Source organism: Mastomys coucha, unplaced genomic scaffold (assembly GCF_008632895.1).
Source record: "Mastomys coucha isolate ucsf_1 unplaced genomic scaffold, UCSF_Mcou_1 pScaffold22, whole genome shotgun sequence".
Classification (NCBI taxonomy): Eukaryota; Metazoa; Chordata; class Mammalia; order Rodentia; family Muridae; genus Mastomys; species Mastomys coucha.
This window is the reverse complement of record NW_022196905.1, coordinates 172,072,514-172,078,418: the sequence shown is the minus strand read 5'-3', so window position 1 is coordinate 172,078,418 and position 5,905 is coordinate 172,072,514. Positions and strand designations below refer to the sequence as shown.

Sequence of the window (5,905 nt, the reverse complement as noted above, 5' to 3'; positions counted from 1 at the left end):
GACATAAGCTAGAGTCATATGAGAATAGGAAGCCTCGATTAAAATTGGCCTGTAGACAAACCTGTGGGCATTTTCTCGATTGTGATTGATAAGAAAGGGCCCAACCCCACTATATGCAGTGCCATCTCTGAGCTGATGGCCCTCTATGTATAAGCAGTGGAACAAGCCAGGAGGAGCAAGCCAGTTAGCGGCCATCTTCCTTGGCTCTGCATCAGTTCCTGCCTTGACTTCCTTCAATGAGAGGCTGGAATCTGAAAGTGTAAACCAAATAAACCCTTTCCTCTCTGACTTACTTTGGTCATGACGTTCTATCACAGCAATAGAGAGCAACCCAAGAGAGTGGGATAATGGCTTTGTGTCTCATCGTCCAGAAGGTTTGCTGGGGAGCATTCTCACAGCGATGATGGAAGGTCAAGATTACTAGCAAGTAGATTCGTCCCTTAAGCTTCTGCTTGTGTCATGCCTGTGGCATTTCACTAACTAATAGCTTGCTCACCAAAACAATTCACATGGTTGAGCCTAGTGATCTGGACTTAGAGAAGCAGAGCAGTATTTCTTTCTTAAGGACTTACTTAAGAATGTGGTCATTTTTAGCTTCAAGATGCAGCTCAAATTGCACTTAGCATACATGCAGGTGTTCGTCTTATACACTGGAAGAGCATACACATTGGCATGCACATGTGCTGTCTTTATACAAAATGAAAGAACACTGGGTGGGAACAGCTGCAAAAATATCTGAGAGAGGAACCCACTGAGTCGAGAGATGAATGTGTCTATCTTGACAATGGTTACTCACAATGGCAGAGAACTCAGGAAATAAACTCACTTCTAAACTCATAGCTCAATCATGACTCCTCAAAAACTCTGAGGTAGGCACCATCTGGAAAAAACAAGGAACTTCAGACTCACAGTACAAGTATGGCCGTGTATGTATCTTCCTCCCCAAGCTTGTATCTCTGATTTGGAAACTATTGTGCCCTGTCTGTCCAGACGCAAGCATTGCCTGTTCAGCTATGATCATCACCCAAGGGCAGAAGCCCTAATTCCCTTTACAGCAGGAAGAAAGGAGGATAGCAAAGGAACTAACCCAACAAAGGGAGGAGATGGAAAGTGGGAAGTTCTTATGAATTCATATGGGTAGCAGGGCTGAAAGCAATACATACCAGGATGTTGGGACTCTTATCTATGCCCATTCCTCCTCCCCAAATATTACAGAGACAGGCCTTTATTGCAGTGCTGTATCTAAGGCATGATGTAAGCAACTAACTGGCTTTGTGATTTTTGTTTCTTAGGAAAAATTTAGGACTGTGTGGTTCTTGTGTAACTGAGGAAACAGGCTTAGAGAAAGGTTTAAGTAGCTAACGTCACAGGGTTGGGAGAAAAATAAATTTGGTTCCGATATCTTGAATTTGGATTGGGAAGACCATTCTCAAGCCGATTTATTTCCTCTCTCCCCACTCTTCCCCTCCCCTCTTCTCTGCCCTCCTCCAGCCCTTTTCATTGAAGAAGTTGGTTGTTTCATTGAAAGCACTGAGTTCTATCCTTTCAAACACCAGCCCTCCACCCGATACCTGCATCACTCAAAGATGTGCTTTCTTTGCCCCCTTTGGACCACTTAATTACATTCTCCCTTCTTTAGGAGGAAGGCTGACATGTAATTATTTTCATGATTAACACTCCTGTGCAGCTAATTGTAATTATGCCTTATAATCACAGTTATGATCGCCAATTACTCATTCCTGCCTCATTTGAATGTTTTTCTTTATCCGAGCTTCACCGAGTTGATGGAGCTAATGTTCTCGCTTAGGAGCATGTGCCCTCCCCAACCCCCTATTGCATGCACACAGAGTTTTCAACCATGTCACTACTTTGGCCTTTTATGTCTTCCCCTTTGTTACTGTCATACATCCCATCATGGCTCCTCACTGTCCCCCCTCATCCCCTCCATTTCTCATTTCTGGGTTGTCACTGTGAACCTCCTCCTGCTCCCTTTTTGAGGAGAGGAGCTGGGATTATGACTGTGTCTGAACACTTGATGCTTGTGTCTGGATAGACATGTGAAAACGGGTCTCCAGTCACAGATATTCATGGCCCTGGGAAAGAGGACAATGTGACACAGAGTAACACAGCTGTTGCACCCGAGAAGAGAGTGGAAAAATCCATGGCTGTGAAAATAGATTTTGTAGTATTTAGAGGGTGTGGTATTCCTTGGTTCCTACTGAAGAAAGTGACCTGGTAAAGCTGAAATCATCTATAGGATAGGGAGCTAGACCTCTCTATCCTGGGTTAAGCAGGAAGTGAGCCTCATTCCCATGATGAAGAGGGCTGTCCACCTATGAGTCCTCTGTAGGAGTGGGGACTGTCACTTATTTGACCATTTGAGGATTTCACCTTATGGCAAGGTAGTAATACCATGCTCCTCTGACTTTGAAACAGTGTTGTGAAATGACATGGTTGTAGGGCCAGGCTCTGGGATGAAGTATAGGGCCAAGCTTGGGCTGTATTACTGACTAGCTCTTTGCTCATGGGAAAGTTGCTTAGCATTCCCATGCTTTGATTTCCTTATATGTAATTGGAAAAGACTTAGCAACCATCTCATAAGGTTGCTGAGAAGATTATGTTTTAGCTCTGCCAAGGTGTATAGCTCAGTTTCTGTTCCACCTCAGTGCCTAAAACATTTATTTAGTCTTATTTTATCAAGTGTTTCCTTGTTTTGATATTTGACTCATTTAAGGCCTGGAAGATAATTACATTTTCTTTATTTCTTTGTAAAATACCTGGGGGCTGGGGTGGGGGCAGACAATGTTGTGTAATTTTATCATAGATTGCAGAACTCAAGTTCTAGTACCAGGATGCCTAGTTCTTCATGAGGGAGAGTGAAGTGTAGGTGGAAGAGCCTGTTCCTCCTCCTCTGAGAGTCTGGGGGAATCACTGAACCATTCAAAGAGCTAGTCCTTCATTCCAGCAACTGTTTCTTAAGTGTTTTTGTCTTGTGCTGCAGCACGAACAACTCCAGCTATCCTATTTCATATCGTACCTCAGGAATTTCCAATCCATGGAGACGATCTCAGGGCCTTGTCATAGTCCATATCTTTAAGGTAAAGCTGTTAACTTCAGGGGGTTCCCCCTTATCTTCTGTGGTCCTCATAAATTCTCAGTTGTTCTGAGGGCGTGGTTAGTGGTAAAACAGATCTCCTTTTGGATCCTTATTGCCTCTTATCCTTAATCAGGATTTTATCCCCGATATTTTGGATGTGACTGGAGTAGACGAGTGTGCGTGGCAAAGGAAGGGCTGCTTTGAAAGTGTCATCCCCAAAATAAACACCTTCAGCAACATGAATAAATTGATGGTCTCTACCTCATGAAGTGGGCAGCTATGAGTAATGTTCTTTCCTTCTGTACATAGCTTAGAATAAAACTTACTTCCACATTGCTGTTGATCACCAGAGGAAGTCAAGACTGGAACTCAAGCAGGTCAGGAAGCAGGGACTGACACAGAGGCCATGGAGAGATGTTTCTTACTGGCTTGCTTCCCCTGGCTTGCTCAGCCTGCTCTCTTATAGAACCCAAGACTTTCAGCCCAGGGATGGCACCACTCACAATGAGCCCTACCCCCTTGATCACTAACTGAGAAAATGCCCCACAGCTGGATCTCATGGAGGCACATCCCCAACTGAAACTCCCTTCTCTGTGATAACTCCAGCCTGTGTCAAGTTGGCACACAAAACCAGCCAGTACACTTGGTATGTCAATATTGTAGCATATAGTGTTCAGTTCTGGGTAAGACTGCTTTTTTCTGCTCAGAAGCCTGTAATCCTACCCAGCAGGGAAAGTTTCCTGGTCAACTTCAGATTAATTTCTTTATGTCCTGAAACCAAGGTGTATCTGTCTTTAGCATCAGTGATATCCTCTAGTTCTGTCAGGAAAACATTGGAAATAGCCCATGTTGTTTTGAGTGCCTCTGGGGCCTCTCTGACCATGAGCTCACAGGAAGGCGAACTGTATCTGGCACTGAGACTTTCATTTAACAACTTATGTCCACCCATGTGGGGCACCTTTGCCCAAACTCTCTTTGTAAAAAACATTCTATTTTTAACTAGCTTGTACCAAGACAACAGGTTTCCTCCAAAGATTATCAATCCTGCAGTTAAGTGTCCCCAATAAGAAAGACCTGAAAGAACTTCCAGACAAAGACTTCAAAATGATGATGGTAACTATAGATGAACAACTCAAGAAGATATGAATATATTATGAGAGAAGAAAAACAAAGAGCCGAATGAAATAAGGAAGTCAATCCAATATATGAACATAGAATTCAATAAAGAGAATTGCTAAAGAAAAACCAAACCGCGATGATGTTGGAAATGAAAAACTCAATAAGCTCCCCCCCCAAAAAAAAGCCTAGGTAGAAAGGCTCACTAATAGAATGCATGATGTCCATAAATTCCTGAGGATTAAGTTCACACACAAAAAAAATGTATACAGATGCATGTGGTAATCTGTGCTGGCTAGTTTCATGTTAACTTGACACAAGAGTCATTGGAAAGGAGGAAACCTCAATTATGAAAATGTCTCCATAAAATGTGCCTTCAGGGTATTTTAAATTAGTGATTTATGGCGGAGGGCCCAGCCCATTGGTCCTCCAGGTAGTCCTAGGTACCATATAAGAAAGCAGGCTGCCCACAGCCGAACATTGGGTGGAGGTTGGGGACTCTTAGGAAGTTGGGAGAAGGATTGAAGGCCCTGAAAGAGATGGGAACCCCACAGAAGAACCAACAGAGTCAACTAACCTAAACCCCTGGGAGCTCTCAGAGACTGAGGCCCCAACTAAAGGGCATACACAGTCTGGAATGAGGCCCCCAGCACACATGTAGCAGACGTAAAGCTCAGTCTCTATGGCTGCCTTGTCTGGCCTCAATAGGAGAGGATGTGCTTTCTCTAGCAGAGACTTGATGTGACAGGTTGGGGGATACCCACAGGAGGGGATCCATCCTCTCAGAAAGAGGAGGGGAGGAGACTCTGTGAAGGGGGGGCTGTGAAGGGGGGCAGCATTAGGGGAATATGTGCCATGCACACTCGTCTACTCCAGTCACATCCAAAATATCGGGGATAAAATCCTGATTAAGGATAAGAGGCAATAAGGATCCAAAAGGAGATCTGTGCCTCCTGGATATTCAGACAGTCGCTGGTATCTCCTAACTCAGATGTGTTCCAGATCAGTCTTTCCAATCTTCAACACACCCTCATAATTAGGCATAAAGGTACCCCAAGAAAGGCTAAGATTGGGCATTGTTTCCTGGCCAACACAATGTTTCTAACCTATTCTAGTTTAATACTAAGCTGTCCATAACTTGGAATTTCTCTCAAGGAATCTGCCTTGCCAGAGCTAGCAACAGGATCTAGCACATTCCTTAGAGTAATAGATAGTTCACAATAGTTAGAAATGTTTTACATACTAGAGAGTAATGAAGGGTTTCCACTCAAGGACATTAGCTAGAAGTGTTAGGTCGGAACCCCCTAGTCATTGCCTCCAGCAGAACCAGAGAATTAGTATAGGAATACCAAGTTAGCCCCAGCAGGGAGGGGCATCATTGCTCTTCTGCCCGCTTCACAACTGGATAGTGATCTTGGTCAGTAAGATCACTGACCCCTGCCTACGTGACTCTTGTCATCTGCCCTGCTTGCTGTATACTACTTAAGCATACTTTTCACTTTGTAGAGAAGGACTTGGACTCGCATGCAGGACTAGCACTATGGACTCGCAGAAGGACTCGCACTAGAACTTAGATGGGTTAGGACTCAGATTCATGCAATCCACAGTCCCCCAGGCCCAGAGCACTTGGGCCCGGGGGGGATGCAGCACCTGTTCAGAGGAGATAGCTACTGCTTTAGACCCAGTGTGTTT

At 44.3% G+C, this 5,905-nt stretch overlaps 1 long non-coding RNA gene across 1 annotated transcript in view; it reads left to right on the top strand.

The window, feature by feature from the left end:
- The window catches only part of LOC116069106, a 10,610-nt gene extending 6,267 nt beyond the window's left edge, over positions 1-4,343 (top strand). The window contains exon 4 of the long non-coding RNA XR_004109843.1: positions 4,101-4,343. This is a non-coding gene — a long non-coding RNA (uncharacterized LOC116069106). The remainder of the gene's footprint in view (positions 1-4,100) is intronic.
- Positions 4,344-5,905: the final 1,562 nt, after the last annotated feature.